Here is a 26,352-nt window from a genome sequence, read left to right as displayed (position 1 = left end):
AGAAAAGCCTAGGAAGAATTTTACCCATATCAAGCCATTCCCTAGTCCAGAGTAGCTCAACTCTCAGGAGGGATGCCTTCAGAGGGATTTCAATCACAATGAAAAGGAGAGTTGGAGAAACCCAGGAAGCATCACTGCCAAAGATATTTGCAGCCATTGCTACTGAGGACTCCCACAGTCTTCACCAACACTCAACCCAGATGACAAAAAGCTCCCAGCTCTTCCTGCTCTGTGTCTTCTCCCTGTACCGAGAACTATCACTGCAGTGTGATATGTCCCTCAGCTGTGACCTGCTCCCTGAGATCTGGGTGCCACAGAGTCTGGCATCTATGGGGCTGGAGCTGCTGCTGTTTTGAGCCCCACCTCTGGTTCCCAGGTTACGACTTTGACCTAACATGACATGGGCTGAGCAGCACCTGCTCTGCATTCCTCCTCCCAGGTCTCTACATGTGGCCATCGTAGACTGCCCTGCTGCCATTCTGTGACTATACTCTGATACTAGACTTGGGACTTTGACTCACCATCCCCAGCCCATCCTGCTACTGCACCTTGTTCTTTGGGCCCAAGACACCACTGCTATCTGTTCTCTCAGGGCCCATGCTGCTGTAGCATTTCACACACATCCCTGACCCAAGTCATTGTGGAGGGTCCCAAAAACCCAGACACTGGTTATACAAGAGATCTGTCTGTACACAGCCGTGTCTCAGGGTGAAGTAGGTGCACTGGGGTCCTGGTAGTTTCACATGTGTCTAACTCCAGAACCTTGGCTCCACTGCTGCTCTGACTACATGTGTGCCAGTCTGGATGCCAAGAGAGATCCCCTCAGCTAGAACTACTTCTTATTGGTGAGAGGAAAAAAAAAAAAAAAAAAAAAAGGAAGAGAACCCCAGCAGTCTTCACTTCTGAGGACTCAATAGCCCTAGCTGTCACAGCCATAAATGAGACCTCCATAGTCATGGCCACAGAAGATGCCTATGGCCTTTACTAACATTGATTTCAACTGATGGAGCTGCATGAAAACTATGCTGCTGTGCCCTCCTCAGGATCAGAAATGCTACACTGCACCCCATGCAGCCAGTGCCCTCCAGCCAGCGCCAGCCACCTTTAGGTGAAAGTCTTTCCCCACCAAAGCCATTATGAAAAAACTGTTGAAGTTGATAGTCCCTCAGATGTTCAGACATAAATGCAATGCCATCAAAAACATGATTAGTGAGAGTTTGCCTCTGGGATCTCTATCCTGTTTCTTTGGTCTATTTTAATGCCAATACCATACTGCTTTGATTACTATGGCTTTGTAATGTAGTCTGAAATCAGGAAGTGTGACATTCTCCTTTGTTCTTCTTTCTCAGTATAGTTTTGTCTATTCAGAGATTTCTGTGGTTCTGTAAGAATTTTAAGATTGCTTTTTCAATTTTGTGAAAAAATGCCATTAGAATTCTATTAGGAAGTGCATTGAATCTATACATAGCTTAGAGTACTATGGACATTTTAACAATATCAATTCTTTGAATCCATGAACATGGGACATCCTTCATTTATGAGTTCTTCATTTCTTTTATCAATGCCTTATAGTTTTCAGTGTACAGATCTTTCATCTCCTTGGTTACATCTGTTCTCAAGTATTTTATTGTTTTTTAATGCCATTATAAATGAAATTATTTTATTTCTTTCTTTTCTTTTCTTTACTCCTTTTGTTAGTGTATAAAAACACTGCTGTTTTGTATGTTGAATTGTATCATGTAAATTATTGAGTTCATTTTTAGTTCTTAACAGTTGTTTGATTAAATATTTAGAATTTTTCTCTCCATAAAAATCATGTCATGTGTAAACAGAGGCAATTTGACTTCCTCCTTCTCATTTTGCATGCTTTGTATTTCTTTTTCTTGCCTAATTACAATGGTTAGACTTCCAAGTACTATATTTAACTAAGTGGCTAAAGTGGGCATCCTTGCCTTACTCTTGATCTTAGAGGAAAAACTTTTAACCACTCACCATTGAGTATGATGTTAGCTGTGGCTTGCAGATGACAAATGAAAGGACAGTATTGCAAGAGTTATACAGTATAAATGAAGTTGGGTAATATCACTCAAATGCAGATTGTGATAAATACACTCAATAACTATAGACACTACTAAAATAACAATCAGAGCTTTAGCTAATAAGTCAAGGTGATCTGGAATAATAAAAATACTTAATTAATCCAAAAAAGGGCAAAGGATAGTGGGCCATATAGAAAACAAATAGACTTATAGACTTAAATCTAATCATCTTAAGAATCATATTAAATGTAAACCAGGGTTCAGCAAATCTTTTCTGTAAAAGGCCAGATAGGAAGTATTTTAGGCTTTTTAAGTCATGTATTAAAAGCTGAACTTTGCTATTACAGCACAAAGGCAGCCTTAAGTGATGTGTAACTGCATGTATGCTGGCTGGATTTAGCCCGCAAGTAAGGTTTGCCCTACTGGCAATAGGTTTCTGACTCCCAGTCTAAACATTCCACTTAAAACACAGAGATTGTCTGTTTGAATAAGTAGCAAGAGGAAACTTTTTCTGCTTATAAGAAATATGCTTTAAATATAAAGTTACAAATAAATTAAAAATAAAATAATGGAAAAAGATAAAGTATGTTAATGTGAATCTAAGAAAAGCTGGGGTGGTTAAATCCCATTAGTCCGTTTTGCACTATACCTCTGAAATAACTTTCAGATTTTGTTATGTGACAACAAAGGACTTAGAAATTTCTCTTGCTTTTCTTGGATCTCTCTCCTCAAGGGCAGGGTGACCTTGCAGGTAGTTGGAGGCATGGAGGGACTTTATTTCTCCATCAGGGAAAAGCATTCCAAAGTGGTAGTGGGGACAAAACACATTGTTCTCCCCTGTGACTTTTTAAAAAAATCAAATTAATAAATTATTGCTCCAATATATCCAAGAGCCTAGAATATCTAAACTCAGGTCCAGAAGTGAAACTTGTCCTTGGAGACATGTGACTATTTTCTATTAGATTGCCTTTTGAAAAAAAAACACAGCTCTTGAAATTGTCAATTTTACTCTTTTTCTTGCTTTGTTATTATTTTCTGTTTGCCTTTATTATTTCCTTTCTCCTACATTTATTATGTTCATTTCATTATTCTGTTTTTAATTGGTTAAAAACTTGATTCATGTATTGCAATTCATTCCTTTCATAATTAAAATACTTAAATTTTGCATTAAACATATTTTGATTTTCTTTTCAGTTTTTTTCTAAGTAATCTGTAATTGAAAGTAGTTCTACAATTTAAAAGGTTGTTTTTATTTAACTCCCAAATGTTTTTACTGTGTTTTTTGTGGATTACATTTGGAATTTTACTATTCATTGCTAATTAGTTTTATTGTGGTCACAGAATATAGCATACATAAATCTTAAAAATTTAATGAGGTTAAGTTGTTTCTTAGTTTACAAAAAATTTTACAAAATTTCAAGCACATTAAAAAACAAAATGTATTTTTGGGAGACTATAATTAAATGTATTAATGTCTAGCACCAAATAAATATTCAAATATTTCCCAGTGCCGTAACAAAATGTCATTTAAATTCTCATGTTTTTAGTTACTGTAATCAATTTTAAAGATAAAAAATATGTTACTAATGATAAATGTATATAATGTGTATTTTACCATCATAGAAATACACAGATGAAAAGATGCCTTATGTACACTCCATTATATGAAAGAACCATATAACGTTTAAAATTGTGTTCACACATTTGTGTATGTTACAATTATCTATTATGATTATTGCTGTTAATTATTCCTTAATTAAACATACCGTCTAGTAAGGAAAAAGAAACACATACATGATATGTGTGTGTGTGTGTGCCCACGCATAAATATGTGTATACACAGATATATCTGCTTGTGTTTATATATGTATGTTATATTTGTATGTGTTTCTGCATATATTTGTTTAAATACACACATGTTTGTAAGAACATACTTATAATTTATACATATATTGTAAGTATTATTTATTTATGAAACATTGAGTGGCACTTTTCAATACATAAACACTTGGAAAAAACATAAGGTAAGGTAAAGAAATAGAGTGTAACAGACTTGAAGGCTTTTAGATGAAGGGAAGATTTCTCTGAAAGGTGACATTTAAATGGAGCCCCGAATGAAAAAAAGTCAATTATGGGAAAACCTAGGGCCCAAGCATTCCAGACAAAGGGAGCAGCTGATGCAAAAAGCTTATAGGTGAGAGTGAGCTAACAGAGTGGTAAGAATAGCAAGAAAGTCAACGTAACTGTAGTAGTCATTACAGTAGCCTGATACAAAATCATAGAGTAATATTATCAGATTAATGTTTTAAGTAAATCTCTGTGGCAATAACCAAAGCTGGGAAAACAGTTTGAAAGCTATCATATTTGTCTTGGTGAGCCATGATATTTGCTTGGAATATGTAGTAACAGTGGAGTGAAGAAGTGCAGTTACTTTCAAGATAAAGCTGACAGCTCTTGGAGATTCACTACTTATATAGGATAAGAGCAATAGTGCAATTAAGGATTTCAGTCTGAGCCACTGATTCAAAGGTGATGCCATTTTTTGAAATGGGGGACAAAAGAAGAAAGACGTAAACATACATTTGAGTAAAGGCAAGATTTCTGGTTTATTTATTTTTGAGTTCTGTATGTTAAATATAGAAGTCAAATAGGCAGTTGGAGACATGGCTCTGGAGGTCAAGAGAAAGGTCAAGAGAGAAGTCAGAGTTGGTGATGTAAGTTTGAGAATTCATAGGGTGCAGATGGAATTTAAAGCCTTAGGGCTTGATGAGATCACCAAGAGAGAGAATGTCCGAGGATGAAGTTTGAGTATCTATTGAGCAGAAGTGGCACAAGAGGAATCTAGAAAGAAAAGCAAGTGGAATAGAAAAACAAAAACAAAAACAAAAACAAACAAACAAAAAAACCAAACAGGAGAACATTGTGGTCCAATATCAGAAAAGGATAGGAGAGGAGGTAGGGGAAGGGATGTAAGGTAAGTAAGGGAAGGAATAAGGAGGAGAAAAAGAGGCAAGGAGGAGAGAAGGGAAGAGATCACTGGCAATTATGATGTGGAAAGTTTTTAATGTTGAATCACTGATGTTCACTATGTGGACAATCAACTTTAAGAGGTTTGCTTTACGTGTGCTGCAACTTCTAACATCCAATTCGGTAGAAATCAATGTCTATATATTACCATAGACCTAAGAACTTTGATTTCTTGTTTCTGATTTGATGACAAATGTGAATAAGTATTTGTTCGCATTTTAATTTTGAATTAAATTAAGGTCCATTATTAAATGGACTGATTCTAGGCTCTGGTCCCATGTTGATTATTTCAAGTTTTTAATCACCCATTAAGTCATTAGGTGATTGTTTTGCCAATGGGTGATGATGTAATTAATGATTTAAGTGGGCTTCATCAATCATATTCAGAAAGCCAATTCCTAATTCTCTCAAAACACAACTCAAATTCTTAATTCCCTTTATTCTGTTTTATGTGGTGATGAAAAATAGTTCAGTGTTCCCTTGGGAATAGTAAGGATGCCTTATTTATTTATTATTTATGTTTAAGGCTGGCAAGTGATGTAAGCAGGCACCTAATTTTTATATGGAAAGTGTTTGTGGGATTGATTGAAGCCATATCAGCATTAGAATAATTTCTGGAATATTCCATGATATGTTTCCTGAGGAAAATTATTTCTCATTTGGGCAGCCTTGCAGCCAGTTGATTGTAATAATTACTGTACTATATTCTGTTATTTGCTGACATGTTATTCTTATGACAATTAATATTTTGAATATTTTTATGGAAACCAATGATGGAAATATATGCAAAGCCTTAGTACTCGGGATTTATTCTTTCGTTAGTGTCCATATTACAGAAAAACCTCCAATTTATAAAGCCTACATGAAAAATTGTTGATTCAACACAGGGAGAGACATTTTAATATGATTTTTAATCTCTTTCAATATTCCTCTCCTATTCTTCATGAAAACATGGAGTTCCCAGTTTTGAAAGCTGTGGCATATCAGACCTCAATCACCTAGTTTAAGAATGGATATGACAGTCTTTTCTTTAAAAGGGGTTCTGTGATATCTTTTGTTGGCCTCTAATGCTTTAAGGTTGAGCCTTTTCAAAATTGAGACTGTTTCACAGAAGTTTTTTTTTTTTTTTCCTTTTTAGTAAGAAGACATTTAATTCTAAGGAAGGATAAAATGAAAACCAAGTGTTTACAGATAAGGGGGATTTCCAATGATAAAAAATGGAATGAAATGCATAAGGTATACCAAAGAAGAGAGGAATCTAGGTAAGAGATATTGTTTTAGTTAACCTTTTAGTGGTCTGAGCAATGGATAATCCTAATAATTATCTGTTAATTCTTTATTAAGCCTTTACTATGTACCAGTCACTGCTTTAAGTATTTTATATAAATTAATTCATTAAAGCCAGGGTTTCTCATTCTCTGCATTGTTGACATTTTGGGCCAAATAATTCTTTGTTGTCTGGGTTAAAAGGGTTGGTTTGGGGAGAATGTGGTTGTCCTATGCATGCAGAATGTTCAGCAATATCCTTATACTTCATCTAGCAGATGGCAGTAGCAAAACCATTATCCTCAGATGGAACAACCAAAAATATTTCCAGACATTTGTTAAAGTTTCTGGGGGAACAAAATTCCTTCCCAAGATCCACTGATGGTAAGCACTGAAACAATTTTTTTAAATACTTACTTTTGTTCTTTCCATATGATCTTTAGTGAAATGTAGATATAGTTTTAGTACCTTTCCCAAAATCACTCAGCCAGTAATCAAATACTTAGGATTTAAATCCAAGCCCTCATGTTCTTAAGTATTGTACTATACTATTTCTTTTGCTTTCTCCAAGGTAAGCAAAAGCTTATGCAACTGAAAAAAGAATTTACCAAAAGGTGTCTTTGATCAAACACTAGTTTGTGGTATTCTCCATGTACGTCACACTTAATCTAAGAAGGGAGACATTGTAGTTGGGTAATGTCTGAGAAAGATTCAAGATGTCCCTTGAGCTGAACATGGATGGGGAAGTGGGCTGAAAACCAGCAGAAGACAGTATTTTAGAAAACCATACCTTGTTACATGATATTCTTACATGGTAATATTTCCTAGATATTTGTGAGTTACAGTTCTTTCCTTAGGTTTTATTCAAATGAAAAATAAAATAAGAATAGCAATAACAAAGTATTCAAAAATCCCAATGCCAAATAAGTGTCATATTTGTTTTTTCACTACACAAATGATATCATCTGGCTTCCTCATAATTCATACTATAGTCTGGGGCTTTGAAGATAGTAAAAATGGTAGTATAAAAGTTGCAGTTGTTGATTTTATAATGGTTCTTTTTTGTTATGTTGGTTTCAAAAGCTGTTCATACACTTATGCTGACTATAATTTTTCAGTTAGAGTAGTTACGAGCCCCCAGAGTATTCTAAATGACCCAAAGCACTTGCTTTTAGTTTCTAACTGACATGAATGGAAAACATTAAGGGCATTTATAAGGGATACTAACACATCTCCTACAAAATATTCTGGGAAATCAGTTAATGAGGAGCTACAATGTCAATCCACTTTGGGATGGGATGCAGCCAATTTTTGAGTAATGTGTGTTCTAAACATAAAAGGCTTCCTGTACCCCCTTTTAATTTCAGGAATTTCTATCACTTGCTATTAGTGCTGACAGATTTCTGTCTATGGTAAGTATCAGATGAGATCAGCATTTAACTTCTCTGAATTTCTTGTCCTTGTTAATTGCACTTGCAGTTACAGGTGGAGAAGAGATCACACATACCCAAAGGAAATGTCAATCTACATGTTCAAAGAGCAAATAAACTACATGGGCTAGTTTTCTTTTTTGCAACCTGGCAACCAGGAGATCCTGGAGATCTAACCGAGTTCCCAATCTCAGTTCTACAACTATCTACCTGGGTCACCAGAGAACATGACTTGATATAATGTCTTCAGATGAGGGAGTTTGATTATTGGATTTTAAATTTCTAAAATGTAGCATTTTATGACTAATCATTTTCATCTATGTGATGTCTAGCTTTGCCATGGTTTCAGATAATTTCTAAAAAAATTTTTAAAGCTAGAACCATTTGCAGGAAGAGATGATAACCAACATGGTACAGTAGAAAATTCTGATGAATACTGAATCATCAGTCTTTCACAATATTTGAAGTTTCAGCCTTACATTTTAAATTTCTGCTGTTTTAAGGACATTGAATTTTTGTAGATTTGTTCTTAGACTCTGTAATTGGGATATGGATTTTGCTATTACCTTATTCTATATTTTCATTAATTAAAAATCAAGACCTTGAGGGAATCAGGAAATTGCTAAGAACATATAAAACCCCGCCATAAATAGAATTCCCAGAGACCTTAAACCCAAAGCAACCTGGGATGAAGTATGGATATAAAAATAAGTATTGAACATAAGCCAGAACCTACATTTCATATTGGACACTTTTCATTGGTTTCTAAGTTAACTTCATATTGGGACTTAGAATTTCTGATTTTAAGCAGATATGACTTAACCCTAAGACTAAAATAAGACAACTGATTACTGAAGAAACTAAAGAATCTGTTGCAAGATGTCTAGGACTCCTAAGGGAGAAGACAAACCCAGAAAGTAAAGTCATCCTAAGTTCAGCACTTGGGATAGAAGAAGACATATTGGAACATGTTTGAAGGAATCCTACGAGTCATAGTCTACCAGAGGCTGCCCATACTACACAAGTATGTGCTATCTTGTTAATGGATTACTTTAGAGATGCAGAAGAGTAACATGTAAAATAGTGCACACCAAGCAAGATATCATTCAGATTAAAAAATAGAAGCTATTTTTCCATAGTCATTTCAGGTATTTTTAAAGAAATAAACATTACAAATAGACATGCTTCTTTGGATTCTTTCAGAATATCCTTTATGTCCAGTGAAGTCATTGCTACCCTAATGATTCAATTTATTTATGATCCCTATACCATCCATAATATCTCTACACTTTAGCAAACATAAGCTAAGATACAAATTAATACTGCTTTATGTGTTATTAAAATTTAAAGACAGCACTTTGCAATTTCTTGCAATCATTTAACATCAAATTTTTGAAAATAATCCAGTTTATACAAATAGATTTAATTCAGTAACTGCATTTCTTTAGAGCATTTCATTGTATAAATATGCTATAATTTATGCATTTAAATATTCAAAGGTACTGAGATTATTTCTAATTTATTGGTTTAGCAGAGATTGCCACAACGAGCTTCTTTGTACTTAGCTTTTTATTCAAATGTATAAAGGATTCATATAAGGAACAAATATCAAAGAGCAATAGAGTTTATAGATCAGCTTTCCAAAGTGATTGCAGTAGTTTGAACTTTCCACAGTAGAGTATTAAAGTTCTCCCTCTCTCTCTCATCCTTGTCAATAATTGACACCATCAGGGGAAAAAATAGTAATTTGTGTGATCAGACTTCCAATTTCTCTGAATATGATAGCAGTAAGATCTAATCCTGATATCAATATCTGACTTTGATATTCCACATATTTTGATATTTTATATTCTTATAAAATTTAAATTCTAAATAATCAGTTGTTATAATATTTATTTCTACATTTAGCTAAGAGCTATTTGGGAAACTAAATAATCAAACTTTTTTGGACTTCCTGCCTGAAGTGGGAGGGAAGCAGATTAAAGCCCTCATTCATGGGAACCTCATGGCAAGGGTTGGCTACTGACTCTGGGCTTGCCCAGACCCACCATGCCCCTTCCTGGAGGTGTAGGGGCTTGCAGACTCTGAAGCTATTTTTTCCTCTGTGTGACCTGAGAGCAGCAGCCCTGGAGCCTATTCCACTGGACCTTGACTTTGGAATAGAAAATGACCCACCTCCTTTGAGAAGATTTACTGGTTATTTATAGAAAATTTCATATATAATAAAAAAAAAAAGAGAGAGAGAGAGAGAATTTTCTCAACTTTCCTCCCAACATCTTAAAAGAAAACTTACTTTGTCACATCTACACATTCTGTATGTAAAATGATTAGGGACATATAATAAGTAGAGTTAGAAAATCACATGTCCTTGATACTCTACATAGATAAGCCCCAAATCACTAGAACTGATACAGGAATTCAGCAAAGTTGTAGTATATAAAATCAATGCACAGAAGTCTGTTGAATCTCTATGCACTAACAATGAAACAGGAGAAAGAGAACTCAAGGAATTGATCCCATTTACAATTGTAGCAAAACCCATAAGATACCTAGGAATAAACCTAATCTAATAGGTAAAATATCTGTACTCTGAAAACTATAGAACACTTATGAAAGAAATTGAGGAAGACACAAAGAAATGGAAAAACATTTCATGTTCATGGATTGGAAGAACAAATATTGTTAAAATGTGCATGCTACCTAGAGAAATCTATACCTTCAATGCAATCCTTATCAGAATATCATCAGCATTTTTCATAGAGCTGGAACAAACAATCCTAAAATTTATATGCAATCAAAAAAGACCCTGAATAGCCAAACTAATGTTGGAAAAAAAGAACAAAAACAATGGTGGAGGCATTATAATTCCAGACTTCAAGTTGTATTATGAAGCTATAATCATCAAGACAATATGATACTGGCACAGAAATGGATACATAGGTCAATGGAACAGAATAGAGAGCCTAGAAATGGACTCTTAACTCTATGGTCAACTAATCTTTGACAAAGCAGGAAAGAATATCCAATGGAGTAAAGACAGTCTCTTCAGCAAATGGTGTTGGGAAAACAGGAGAGCCACATGCAGAAGAATATGAAGAATATGAAGAAACTGAACCACTTTCTTACATCACACACAAAAATAAACTCAAAATGGATGAAAGACCTAAATGTGAGAGAGGAATCCATCAAAACCCTGGAGGAGAACACAGGCAGCAACCTCTTTGACCATGGCTGCAGCAATTTCTTACCTGGCATGTCTCCAAAAGCAAGGGAAACAAAAGCAAAAATGAACTATTAGGACTTCGTGAGGATAAAAAGCTTTTGCACAGCGAAGGAAACAATCAACAAAACTAAAAGGCAACCTATGGAATGGGAGAAGATATTCCCAAAAGACATATTGGATCAAGGGCTAGTATCCTAAATCTATAAAGAATTTATCAAACTCAACACCCAAAAGCCAAAAAGTCCAGTCAAGAAATGGGTCAAAGATATGAACAGGTATTTTTTCAAAGAGACATACAAATGGCTACATACATACAAATAGCACTAAAAAAATGCTCAACATCACTTGTCATCAGTGAAATACAAATCAAAACCACAATGATATACCCCTTCACACCAGAATGGCTAATAACAAGACAGGAAACAACACATGTTGGCAAGGATGTAGAGAAAGGGGAATGCTCTTCCACTGTTGGTAGGAATGCAAACTGGTGTAGCCAGTCTGGAATGCAGTATGGTGGTTCTTCAAAAAGTTAAAAATAGAGCTACCCTACGACCCAGCACTGAACTACTAGATAATTATCCAAATGATACAAACATAATGATTCAAAGGGACTCATGCACTCCAATATTTATAGCAGCAATGTCCACAATAGCCAAAACATAGAAAGAGCCCAGATGTCCATCAAAAGATGAATGGATAAAGAAGACTGTGGTATACAAAAGAATATTATTCATCCATCAAAAAGAATGAAATCTTGTCATTTGCAACAACATGTATGGAACTAGAAGGTATTATGCTAAGTTGAATAATCAGTCAGAGAAAGACAAATACCATATGATTTCACTCATATGTAGAATTTATTTTTTTAAGGATTTTATTTATTTGACAGAGATCACAAACAGGCAGAGAAACAGACAGAGAGAGTGGAGGGGAAGCGGGCTCCCTGCTGAGCAGAGAGCCTGATGTGAGGCTTGATCCCAGGACCCTGAGACCATGACCTGGGCCAAAGGCAGAGGCTTTAACCACTGAGCAATCCAGGCACCCCTCATATGTGGAATTTAATAAACAAAACAGATTAACATAGGAGAAGGGAAAGAAAAATAAAATAAGATACAGACAGAGAGGGAGGCAAACCATAAGAGACTAGGAAACAAACTGAGGTTGCTGAAAGGGAGGTGGTAGGGGTTGGGGTAACTGGGTGATGAGAATTAAAGAGGACACTTGATATGATGAGCACTTGGTGTTATATGCAACTGTTGAATCACTAAATTCTACCCCTGAAACTAATAAACTAATAATATACTATGTTGACTAAATTAAATTTAAAGAAAAAAGTAAAAAAAAAAAAAAGAAAGAAAGAAAGAAAAAAAAAAAAAAAACACGTCTTGTAAGTGCCCTTTGTAAAAAAAAAAAAAAAGAAAAAAAGAAATGCCTCTGGAGAATACTGTTGGAAACAGAATTGTTAGACCACATCTAGAAACAATGATAGGAGATGAAGCAGGAGGTGGTAAAGTGGAAGAGAAAAAAGATTCAATGCTAGACTGTTCATATTTAGAAGAAATTTTCATATTTGTAATTATTGTTTTGTGTGTACGTTTTGTTCCTCACAACTGAATATATAGTTGACAATTTTAAGTATTTAAAAATGTATATTTAGTAGTCTAGATGGCAGAGGAGTAGCAGACTGAGATGACATCAGGTTGCAGGAGTTCAGTTAGATAGTTATCAAACCATTTCGAACACCTACACCCAACAGGAGATCAAAGAGAAGAGCAGCAATTCTAGAAACAGAAAATTGACCACTTTCTGGAAGGTAGGACATACGGAGAAGTGAATCTGAAGTGATGGGAAAACATACCGCAGGGGGAGGGGCCGGCTCCTAGCAAGCGGTGGAGCAATGGAGCACAAAATTTGAACTTTTGGAAGTCTGCTCCATTGAGGGACATCACTCCAGAGGCTAAGCGGGGGTGCAGCCCTCGTGGGGAGAGTATTGTCTCAGGTCCTGCTGGGTCACAGAAGGATCGGGGATGTCTGAGTGTCACAGCCCTTTCTGGAGAAATAAAAGAACTAAAATCTAACCAAACTGAAAAAAAATAAAGCTATTAATGAGGTGCAATAAAAATTGGAGGCTCTTACTGCTAGGATAAATGAGGCAGAAGAGAGAATTAGTGATATAGAAAACCAAATGACAGGGAATAAAGAAACTGAGCAAAAGAGAGACAAATAACTACTGAACCATGAGGGGAGAATTCGAGAGATAAGTGATACCATAAGATGAAACAACATTAGAATAACTGGGGTTCCAGAAAAAGAAGAAAGAGAGAGGGGAGCAGAAGGTATACTGGAGCAAAATATTGTAGAGAATTTCCCTAATATGGCAAAGAGAATAAGCATCAAAATCCAGGAGGCACAGAGAACTCCCCCTTAAAATAGGTCCACACCCCATCATCTAATAGTATAACTTACAAGTCTTAGTGACAAAGAGAAAATCCTGAAAGCAGCCCGGGACAAGACATTCTGTAACATACAATGGTAAAAATATTAGATTGGCAGCAGACTTATCCACAGAGACCTGGCAGGCCAGAAAGAGCTGGCATGATATATTCTGAACATTAAACGAGAAAAACACGCAGCTAAGAATACTATATCTAGCTAGGCTATCATTGAAGATAGAAGGAGAGATAAAAAAACTTCCAGGACAAACAAAACCTAAAGGAATTTGTAAACACCAAACCAGCCCTTCAGGAAATATTAAAAGGGGTCCTCTAAGCAAAGAGAGAACCTAAAAGAAGTAGACCAGAAAGGAACAGAGACAATATACAGTAACAGTCACCTTATCGGCACTACAATGGCACCAAATTCATATTTCTCAATAGTTACCCTGAATGTAAATGAGCTAAATGCCCCAATCAAAAGACACACAGTATCAGAATGGATTAAAAAAAACAAACCCCATCAATATGCTGTCTACAAGAAACTCATTTTAGATCCAAAGACACCTCCAGATTTAAAGTGAGGGGGTAGAAAACAAATTACCATGCTAATGGACATCAAAAGAAAGCTGGGGTGACAATCCTTATATCAGATCAATTAGATTTTAAGCCAAAGACTATAATAAGAGATAAGGGAGGACACTATATCATACTCAAAGGGTCTGTCCAACAAGAAGATCTAACAATTTTAAATATCTATGCCCCTAACATGGGAGCAGCCAACTATATAAACCAATTAATAACAAAATCAAAGAAACACATTAATAATAATACAATAATAGTATGGGACTTTAACACCCCCCTCACTGAAATGGACAGATCATCCAAGCAAAATATCAACAAGGAAATAAAGGCCTTAAATGACACACAGGACCAGGTGGACAACACAGATATATCCAGAACATTCCATCCCAAAGCAACAGAATACACATTGTTCTTAGTGAACATGGAACATTCTCCAGAATAGATCACATCCTGGGTCACAAATCAGGTCTCAAAAGATTGGGATCATTCCCCGGATATTTTCAGACCACAATGCTCTGAAGCTAGAACTCAATCACAAGAGGAAATTTCGAAAGAACCCGAATACATGGAGGCTAAAAAGCATCCTACTAAAGAATGAATAGGTCAACCAGGAAATTAAAGAAGAATTGGAAAAAATCATGAAAACAAATAATAATGAAAACACAACTGTTCAAAATCTGTGGGACACACCAAAGACAGTCCTGAGAGGAAAATATATAGTGATACAAGCCTTTCTCAAGAAACAGGAAGGGTCTCAAATGCACAACTTAACCCCACACCTAAAGGAGATGGAGAAAGAACATCAAAGAAAGCCTAAACCCAGCAGAAGAAGAGAAATCATAAAGATCAGAGCAGAAATCAATGAAATAGAAACCAAAAAAACAATAGAACAAATTAACGAAACTAGGAGCTGGTTCTTTGAAAGAATTAATAAGATTGATAAACCCCTGGCCAGATTTATCAAAAAGAAAAGAGAAAGGACCCAAATAAATAAAATCATGAATGAAAGAGAAGAGATCACAACCAACACCAAAGAAATACAAACAATTATAAGAACATATTATGAGCAACTATACTCCAGCAAATTCAACAACCTGGGAAGAAATGGATGCATTCCTAGAGACATATAAACTACCACAACTGAACCAGGAAGAAATGAAAACCTGAACAGACCCATAACAAAAAACTCCCAACAAATATGAGCCCAGGGCCAGACGGCTTCCCGGGGGAATTCTACCAAGCATTAAAAGAAGAATTAATTTTTATTCTCCTGAAACTTTTCAAAAAAAAAAAAAAAAAAAGAGAAAGAAATGGAAGGAAAACTTCCAAACTCATTTTATGAAGCCAGCATTACCTGGACCCAAAACCAGAAAACACCCCATCGAAAAAGAGAATTACAGAGCAATATACTTGATAAACACAGAGCGAAAATTCTCACAAAAATACTAGCCAATGGGATCCAACAGTACATTAAAAGGATTATTCACCATGAACAAATTGGATTTATTCCAGGGCTGCAAGGTTGGTTCAACATCTGCAAATCAATCAATGTGTTACAATACATTAATAAAAGAAAGAACAAGAACCATATGATACTCTTAATAGATGCTGAAAAAGCATTTGACAAAGTACAGTATCCTTTCTAGATCAGAACTCTGCAAAGTGTAGGGATAGAGGGTACATACCTCAATATCATCAAAGCCATCTATGAAATACCTCCTGCAAATATCATTCTCAATGGGGAAAAACTGAGAGCTTTTCCTCTAAGGTCAGGAACACAGCAGGGATGTCCATTATCACCACTGCTATTCAACATAGTGCTAGAAGTCCTAGCCTCAGAAATCAGACAACAAAAAGAAATTAAAGGCATTCAAATTGACAAAGAAGAAGTCAAACTCTCACTCTTTGCCGATGATTTATGTGGAAAATCCAGAAGACTCCATTCCAAAACTGCTAGAACTTGTACAGGAATTCAGTAAAGTGTCAGGATATAAAATCAATGCACAGAAATCAGTTGCATTTCTCTACACCAACAGCAAGACAGAAGAAAGAGAAATTAAGGAGTCAATCCCATTTACAATTGCACCCAAAACCATAAGATACCTAGGAATAAACCTAACCAAAGAGGTAAAGAATCTGTACTCTGAAAACTATAAAGTACTCATGAAAGAAATTGAGGAAGTCACAAAGAAATGGAAAAACATTCCATGCTCATGCACTGGAAGAAAAAAATACTTTGAAAATGTCTCTGCTACCTAAAGCAATCCACACATTTAATGCAATCCCTATCAAAATACCATCCATTTTTTTCAAAGAAATGGAGCAAATAATCCTAAAATTTATATGGAACCAGAAAAGGCCCTGAATAGCCAGAGGAATGTTGAAAAAGAAAGCCAAAGTTGGTGGTATCAAAATTCCAGACTTCAAGCTCTATTACAAAGCTGTCATTGTTAAGACAGCATGGTACTGGCACAAAAACAGACACATAGATCAATGGAAAAGAATAGAGAGCCCAGAAATGGACCCCCAACTCTATGGTCAACTAATCTTCGACAAAGCAGGAAAGACTGTCCAATGGAAAAAAGTTAGTCTGTTCAACAAATGGTGTTGGGAAAATTGGACAGCCACATGCAGAAAAATGAAACTGGACCATTTCCTTAGGCCACGCACAAAAATAGACTCAAAATGGATGAAAGACCTCAATGGTTGACAGGAATCCATCAAAATCCTTGAGGAGAACACAGGCAGTAACCTCCTTGACCGTGGCTGCAGCAACTTCTTCCTAGAAACATCTCCAAAGGCAAGGGAAGCAAGGGCAAATGAACTATTGGGACTTCCTCAAGATCAAAAGCTTTTGTACAGCAAGGGAAACAGTCAATAAAACCAAAAGACTACTGACAGAATGGGAGAAGATATCTTCAAATGACATATCAGATAAAGGGCTAGTATCCAAAATCTATAAAGAACTTACCAAACTCAACACCCAAAGAACAAATAATCCAATCAAGAAATGGGTAGAGGACATGAACATACATTTCTGCAAAGAAGACATCCAGATGGCCAACAGACACACAAAAAAGTGCTCCACATGACTCGTCATCAGGGAAATACAAATCAAAACCACAATAAGATACCACTTCACACGAGTCAGAATGGCTGAAATTAACAAGGCAGGAAACGAGGGATGTTGGTGAGGATGTGGAAAAAGGGGAACCCTCCTACACTGTTGGTGGGAATGCAAGCTGGTGCAGCCACTCTGGAAAACAGCATGGAGGTTCCTCAAAACTTTGAAAATAGAGGTACCCTGTGACCCAGCGATCACACTACTGGGTATTTACCCTAAAGATACAAATGTAGTAATCCGAAGGCGCGCATGCACCCAAATGTTTATAGGAGCAATGTCCACAATAGCCAAACTATGGAAAGAACCTAGATGTGTATCAACAGATGAATGGATAAAGAAGAAATGGTGTACACACACACACTGGAATACTACGCAGCCATCCAAAAGCCCAAAATCTTGCCTAATTGCAATGACGTGGATGGAACTAGAGGGTATTATGCTGAGTGAGATAAGTCAATCAGAGAAGACAATTATCATATTATCTCCCTGACGTGAGGAAATTGAGAGGCAGTGTGGGGGGTTTGGGCGAGTAGGGAAGGAAAAAAATGATACAAGATGGGATCGGGATGGGGACAAACCATAAGAGACTCTTAATCTCACAGAACAAACTGAGGGTTGCTGGGGGGAGGGGGGAGGGAGAAGGTGGTTGGATTATGGACATTGGGGAGGGTATGTGACATGGTGAGTGCTGTGAAATCTGTAAGCCTGACAATTCACAGACCTGTACCCCTGGGGCTAATAATACATTGTATGTTAAAAAAAAAAAGAAAAAGAAAAGAAAGAAAGAAAGAAACATAAGGGTGACTGGTTCTTCCCGAAATACTCGGAAAGCAGATCTAGTTTACAGAGCTTCTGGACTGAGCAAGGAAAAATGCATACTGCTATTTCGTGTTTCATAAAAATTGAAGACAGGAATTCTACTACAACGAGCATATCTGCTAATGTATCAGTAACCTACAGTTCTCATGAGTCACCCTTCTGTTTCCATGTGTATGTCTGACAGAACAGACTTATGAATAAAATGTGAAGTCCTAATAAAATGTATATTTAATGTTTCTAGATGCTTGAAGTATCTGATGGATGTTAAAAGATGTAGCAAAATACACATTTTGTAAATATCCTTTTTAAAAAATTCAAATGAAATACAATTGACCCATGGGATGCCTGTGTGGCTCAGTCAGTTAAGTGTCTGACTTCAGCTCAGGTCATGATCTCACAATCCTGAGATCAAGCCCTGTGTGGGATTCCAGGTCAGAGGAGAGTCTGCTTGTCCTTTTCCCTCTTCCTTTGCCCCTCCCCCTGCGTGTGCTCTGTCTGTCTCTCTCTAAAAAAAAAAAAAAAATCTTTAAAAAAAAGAAATACAGTTTACCTTTGAACAATACCAGTGTTGGGGCACCAACCTCTCCTTCAGTCAGAAATCCACATATAACTTTTGACCCTCCCAAAAAATTAATTATTAATAGCCCATTGTTGATAAGAAGTTTAATGATTAACAGTTAACACATATTTTGTGTTATATGTATTATATACTGTATCCCAATAATAACGTAAGCTTTAAAAGAAATGTTATTATGCAAATCATAAGGAAGAGGAAAAAAAATGTACAGTACTGTACTATATTTATTTTAAAAATTGCATGTAAGCAGACCTGTGCAGTGCAAAACCATGTTGTTCAAGGGCCAACTGTATTATCTTTTGGATATGGGTTTACTCCATACAGACATAATATGAATGGATGTGATAGATTATTAACCTCAGCTCCTGCATTCTATTGGGCTGGCCAAGCCTCTTGGAATGTTCTCTTTCCAGCTACTGCTGTAGCAGTCAACCTCTGAAGCCTTGCCAGGGGAGGGGAGAGAAGCTGGCATTAACCCGCAAGCTGGTGGCTTATGAATCTTTGCCCTGGCCCTAGGGAGTCCAGGGGTTTAATTTTATTCCTCACTTTTCCTTTTTGTAGAAATTAGTTCCCTCCCTCCATTTGCTGTGTGAATGCTATCGTCATTTCTCCAATGGTCAGAAACAAAATAGAGCCCTGGCTCTCATTAGCCATCCTGAATATGTTACCCTTTCAACAGCAGCAACTCTAAAATGTTTAAATAGTAAAGGCTGAGGAACACCAACGAGAATTGATATTGGTGGATAGATAGATAATCTCCTTTGCAGCTGCAATTCTATGGTTAGACAAAACAAAACAAATAAAAATTTTACATTTTTTTGTGATAGGTTTGGTAGGGTTGAGAAAGTTTAAAGAGGCAAAAGCCATGCCTCAACATTGTAGAGCTTCCCAAACAGCCTTCAAGAAGACATAGAAAGTAGGAAATTTACATGTATCATCCAAAGAAGAACTTTTCCAGAAATATATTATCTAATAATTTCTAGAATTAGGGAGAGGGCATTTCCTCAGGTTACAGTTCAACTTATTAGGGCAGCACAGGGTAGATTTGTTATAATGGATACTTCATGGAGAATTTTTATGAGGGTCAGGGATAATGGAGGGAGGGATTCCCACTAGAAACAAAGCTCTTAGATCTCATCAACCAGTTACAGAGTAGAGGTCTGAGAAGTAAGCCTTGAAAAATATCTCTTGAAAATTTGGAGGGGAGGATATAAAAGTAATGTGCTATTTCCTTGTATTCCTTGTACATGTGAATAATAATAACATGGTTGGATGGAGTCTTTTAGTTCACAGTCTTTTTTTTTTCCCCCCTCTTGGAATCTCAGAGCTGTGCCCCAGACTGATGTTTTTGCCTTGCTTTTGCCACTAACCATTTTGCTCAGTTGTTCCATTGTTTTCCTTTTTAAATTTATTCTTGGAGCTTGCATGATTTATTTCCTTAATCTTGAAATTAAAATAATTCAGTAAGAAATGTTTCATAGGAACATCTATTACTAAGTTTGGCTTGTAAAAATGACCTATTTTCTTTAGATAAGGAACTAGTTCCCCAATTATTGCTTTAAATATGATGTCTCCTTATCTGTTTCTGTCTTTGAAATTTGTAATATTCATATATTGAATTTCTTGGCTCTTTCTCTTTCATACTTCAGATTCAACTCTTTACCCCCTGAGTTTAATTTTGTTTTCTGTAGTAAACTATATGTCATTCATTATCTCAATTTTATTTTTGAATGTTGTGTTTATGTTTTCACATCAGAGAAACCTCCCTGATTTCTGAGTCATCACATTTCATTGCTATAATGACCTTCAGACCTTGTTGAAAAACATCCTTTAAAATAAACAGATGGTTTCAATGTTCTTGTTCCTTTTTTTAAAGTTTCTTTCATAGCTCTGGTACCTTTTAACCCACTGAGCCACCCAGGCGCCCCAACTCTGGTACCTTTTGGAATAAATTTGCTTGTAGACCTAAAAGGACACAGGAGTTCACTGCCTTTTTTTTTTTTTTTTTCCCATTTTCCTATTTGTTTTAAATTAAGTGCTCATTTTATTGTTTTAATATATACAAGCAGAAATTTGAGACAAGGAGGAATTTGCTGTATATTATTTTACCTACAAGATAGAAGACTCTAAAACAATTAGAATTTAATTTAAAGAAAGTATTCTGGTATTTTATACGTGGTTTTGATAGTTCCTTAGAGAGTATGGTTTATTATGTTTTAAAAAGGGTATGAATTGAGGAGGCTTTAGAATTATGTCCCTATTTTAAGAAGGATATCGGAGGTCCCTATTGACTGGAAGGGAGGGAGCAGCAAAAATGATAAAAGTATACTGAATTATATCTAGGTACCCTACAGAAAGTAAGGCAGGGGAATAATAGAGAAGTTGTCACCAACTATTTGAAAGGGATAATATATTTATTCTACTGTGCTATGAATGGCAGAAAGTACAGTGAGAATATCTTACTTAATAAAAGGAAGACATTTACAATACCTAGAACCTTTTGTTACTGGAGTTGTTAAAGCAAGGGTTGTTTTGAATATGGGAGAGGTTGTTTGGTGCTGAGTGGGAGATTTTTTTGCAAGATCTCATAACAGTCCCTTTCCTTCCAAGCTCCTGTGGTGATTCCACTAAATATCATGTTTAATTCCACCAGACTTTTAAGGTTAGAGAGCATTTGTTCTATTCCATTCAAGTAAACCTTTATAATTAAAGGAGTGTTTGAATTGTGAAGTCTGCAAAGTTAAATTTCATTGCATTTAATTTAGTAAAATTAAAATGCCTGGTGACATCCTGGTTAGAACATTAGCCATATTTAGACTGGTAATTAATGTCTAATTGGACACTAGTACTCAATTTAGTAGTAATGAAATAATGGCTAAAAATACCAACTGGTATTTAAAAAGATATGTGATATATATCCTGAAGCAATTTTCTTAAATGCCAATTATAATTTGACATTTAGAGAATGAGCAATGTGATTGCTGATGAAACTTGTACTGTGATCCTATGGCATATGGCTGTGCATTCTTATTTGAGGGATATAAAAATATTTTGCATAATATATAGGTATTCAAAAAACAAATAATTTACCACTGGGAAGAAGGAATTTTTAAACCAAATAAACTGTATAACATAGAGAAATAAATGACTTTTTAAAAATATTGAGGGGCGCCTGGGTGGCTCAGTGGTTAAAGCCTTTGCCTTCGGCTCAGGTCATGGTCCCGGGGTCCTGGGATCGAGCCTCACGTCGGGCTCTCTGCTCAGCAAGGAGCCTGCCTCCTCCTCTCTCTCTCTCTGCCTGCCTCTCTGCCGGCTTGTGATCTGTCTGTCAAATAAATAAAAATCTTTAAAATAAAAATAAAAATATTGATATCATATGAAGAACTTTAAGATAAATTTACCTTTTCTTGAGGTTGAGCATGTTTAGAAGGCTTTTGTCATACAATGAAAGCAACACATCTGTATAATTTTCTATCTTATTTATACAAAGAATTTGAGTTGTAATTTGATTTCTGGTACTGATTATGAAATAATTATATAATGTCAGTTAAACATACACATATACTTCAATTGACAATTGAGAAAAAATATTTTTGCATAATATTTGATGAATCTAGTCAGAACGTGTTTTAGAAAGATACTTACCATAATATTTCTCAAAGTTGAGTGAAGGCATAATTTATTCATTAGAATTTTCCTGAAAAACAGAACCAATAAAGCATATATATTGTTCAAAAGAAAACCACAGGCCCAAAGGGCATCACTTGGTCCAGACCAAGTCATCAAAACTAGATTTAATACCTTAACACAGTTTCAACATCCCCCAGAAATGTAAATCTTAACCAGTCAGTCAGGAATTTTCCCATCAGGACCAATGAGGTAATATGTGGCACAGGCCTTGTCCATACCTCAAAGGAAGATGAGGTAATTTGCATAATAAGGTCCCCTCTCCTTTCCCCTAAGGAAAGGTGTTCTTGCTTGGAAAAATGCTTTCTTTTCTTTTCCAAAAAAACCTTTTTTTGCCACACCTTCCTTTCTATAAAAACCTTACATTTTGAATAACACCTCAGAATGCCCCCCCCATCTGTAAGACGGGAATGCTGCCTGATTCATGAATTGTTTCATAGAGCCATTTAGGTCTTCAAATTCACTTGGTTGAGTTTTGCTTCTTAACTACATATATGTACACATGAACATATACATATATGCAGAGAGAAAGAGATCAGTTTGTTTTGAAGAATTGCCTCATATAATTGTGGATGTTGACAAGTCCTGAGATCTGTAGGTAAGTCAGCAAGCTGGCATTTCAGGAAAATGGTGGTATTATTTCAGTCTGAAGGCCATAGTTTCAAGGCCAAAGAAAAGCCAGTGTTTTAGTTTGAATCAGAGACAAGAAAAACCCCATGTACCAGTTTAAAGGCAGTCTAAGTGGAATTCTTTCCTACCCAGAGGAGGGTCAGTCTTTTGCTCAATTCAAGCCTTCAAATGACTGAATGAGGAGCATATACTTTGGGGAAGGTATCTGTTTTATTCAGTCCACTGATTTAAATTCATCTAAAGACACCCTCACAGAAACACCAAGACTAATGTTTGACAAAACATGGCCCAATCAAGTAAACACATGTAACACACTATAACAGGTAGTATTTTCAGTTAAGGCCAGACATATTCTTGGAAAATATTTGAAATAAATTCAATAGGATTCTTTATGTTATTGTTATAAGCACATTGGAAACTTTTGGTAAATTACTACTCTAAGCTATCACAGTCATTTAAAAATCAAAATGAATCAACTAACCAAACAAAAAAACTATAAAGTCCATGAAGGTAAGCTAACTTTAAATAATGCCCTAGGTAATTTTTTTTTAAGTACAAAATAAATTTGTTAGCCCCCTGTCATCATCATCATTATTTTGAAACAGTTCATTGTATTTAGAAACAAAGTATGACATTGCTTCTGGGCTAAAAATCTATATTCATATTAAAGCACTTTGGGTCCAGAATATTTCCTGGCTTTTAATTAGAATTATGTTATGTGACCTATCAAGAACTGGGGGCATAAGTTTCTAAAGAGTACTGCATTAGGCAAAGATTTTGTGTAACTAGTTCAATAATAATAAATGATTATTCAGTATATACTTTCAAAAATATTAATTTCAGAAGATGAAACCTTGTGTCTCAAAAGGTAAACACTGTGCTTCAAGGTTAACATGACTTTCCTGTTGAATTCATTTCCAGTGGGTGTATCAGGCAATTGCAGAGGAACATGACAGTTGGTATTCAATATACAGGTAAAAAATAATGCTGTTACCACAACATTTAGCGTTTAAACATATGCTATTTATGTTTGCTATTGTTTCACATGTATTATTTTGAATATTCAGGCTTCAAAGTGTGGCTTATACCAAGTACTATGATCAACATATAATAGGAAATCAATTAATATTGTCCACTTGATAAGGCTATGGACATGTATCTGTGACATTTCTGTATGCAAGTGAATTTTTTTAATTCCAAAACAGTTATCACAGCAATAAATCACTGGACCAACAGATAGTAACGTAAAGTGTTGTCATTTAACCCAAGAGGAAGTAAACTTTGAAGATATTTCTTGTTCCCTAAAGCTGGATCTATGTAAAATAAAATCATGGATGTTCTACCAGAGGAATACTCTTCAAACATTGGATGCTAGAACAGACAACACATTTGAACAGAACTGAGCACAAGGAATATAAGCAGATGACATTCAACAGTAAATATTAGAGTGGATTTAGAGTAATTATTAATCAGATTATTAGTGAAAATCAAAGTTAGGGCTAGAAAAATGTGAATTGGATTATAGGATGTTCTGTCAAGAAAAGTGTATTATCTAATTCAGTTAATTAATTCTGGAATCTTGGTGATATGAGACTCCTTTTAAAAGCTGCATTGCAGTGTGCATTTCTACCAATCCTGGGGAAGCTATCTGATCTTGTCAGGAATTATCCTTGGGTGGGGTGTGGGAGAAGCAGGAGTCTTGCTTCTCTTCTGGAGTTACTGTCTCCCTCTGATTTCAATCTTCCTTTTCATTATGTCAGGAAAGAACACTGCATTACACCATCAATAAGAGAGGAGGATGTGCATGGACATTTTATTCCCCTCTCAGCTGACAGAATGGGAAAAAGTGGTGCCTACATGCGAATTAAAATGGAGTTTGGATAGCTCCAGTAAATTTGATTAAGGTTACATGATAAATTGGACTATTAAGGCTCACAAGTTGATTTGGGTTTTTGCTTAAAGTGTATTTTTCTCATTTATATTTAAAGGTTGTATAATGTAAAGGAAAGTGCCTCAAAGTAGAAATTCAGGGACTTAAGCTCTACAACTTGATCTTCTACTACTTGCAATTTAAACTCATTCTACATACAATTTCTGCCATAGACTGAATGTTTGAGTCCCCTTCTCTCCCCAAATTCATATGTTGAAATAATTATTCCCAGTATTAGGGTATTAGGAGGTGGGGCATTTGAAAAATGATTAGGTCATAGGGAACCTTCATGAATGGGATTAGCAGGTTTTTTTAAACATATATTTTTAAAGATTTTATTTATTTATTTGACAGACAGAGATCGTAAGTAGGCAGAGAAGCAGGCTCCCTGCTGAGCAGAGAGCCCAATGCAGGGCTGGATCCCAGGACCCTGGGATCATGACCCGAGCCGAAGGCAGAGGCTTTAACCCACTGAGCCACCCTGGTGCCCCAGGAATTAGCAGTTTTATAAGAGACACCAGAAAGGTCCCTAACCTCTTGTACCACATAAAGATTCAGTAAGAAGATACTGCCATCTATGAACCAGGAAGTGGGGTATCATTAGCTACTGACTCTGCCAGTGTCTTGATCCTGGACTTCCCAGCCTCCATAACTGTGAGAAATGAATGTTTGCTATTTAAGCTACCTAGTCTATAGTATTTTTTATTACAGCAGTCTAAACAGATACTCAGTTTCCTTATTTATAAACTAAAGACAATAACATCTCTAGAAGCTATGTTCCAAAACTTAAACACGATAATAATTTCTTAGGAGTTACAATCCCAGGAGTAAAACCGATGGGGAAAAGGAAGTGAGGCAGGTTAGCAGGGAAAGTAAATGCGATGTGATGCATTACTGAGCTAGCCACAACTTCATGAGAAGACACGGGCATTTGTGAGATCAAGTGGGTCATCTTCAAACATGTCTTGTATTACCTGGATCACTGTGGAGAAAGAAGGGAAATACATTTATCTGGTAGGCCTCCTTACGTCTTGTCTCTCATTGGTCAAAATTTGCCTTAAAGCACATTGATTCCACTATGCACTCAAGTTGAGTTACTGACTTTCCTCATGTACCTGCTTGAGAAACTAGACCGTATGAGTCACAGTGCAATCTTTTTTTTTTTTTTAAGATTTTATTTATTTATTTGACAGACACAGAGAGAGAGATCACAAGTAGGCAGAGAGGCAGGCAGAGAGAGGGGGAAGCAGGCTCACCGCTGAGCAGAGAGCCCGATGTTGGGCTCGATCCCGGGACCCTGAGATCATGACCTGAGCCGAAGGCAGAGGTTTAACCCACAGTGCAATCTTTTATATGAGACTTTCAGTGAAGGGAGAAGCTACATCCACCATTCCAGATGGCCAGCCCCTGCATTCTTGTACAAATGTGTCTCTTGTAGCAGTGGGCACTATGAATACTGTCAGAGCCCAGCCCTCTGGTGAAGAAAGCTACAAGAGCAGGGGATATTAAGCAAAAGGGCTTGTCAGAGTGGCAGCCAGCACTCTCTGTTGAGCAAGAGGCCAAGGTCCCAAGAGATAAGT

Source organism: Enhydra lutris, unplaced genomic scaffold (assembly GCF_002288905.1).
Source record: "Enhydra lutris kenyoni isolate GAN:26980312 unplaced genomic scaffold, ASM228890v2 scaffoldscaffold18, whole genome shotgun sequence".
Classification (NCBI taxonomy): domain Eukaryota; kingdom Metazoa; phylum Chordata; class Mammalia; order Carnivora; family Mustelidae; genus Enhydra; species Enhydra lutris.
Note: the sequence above shows the minus strand (reverse complement) of the source record.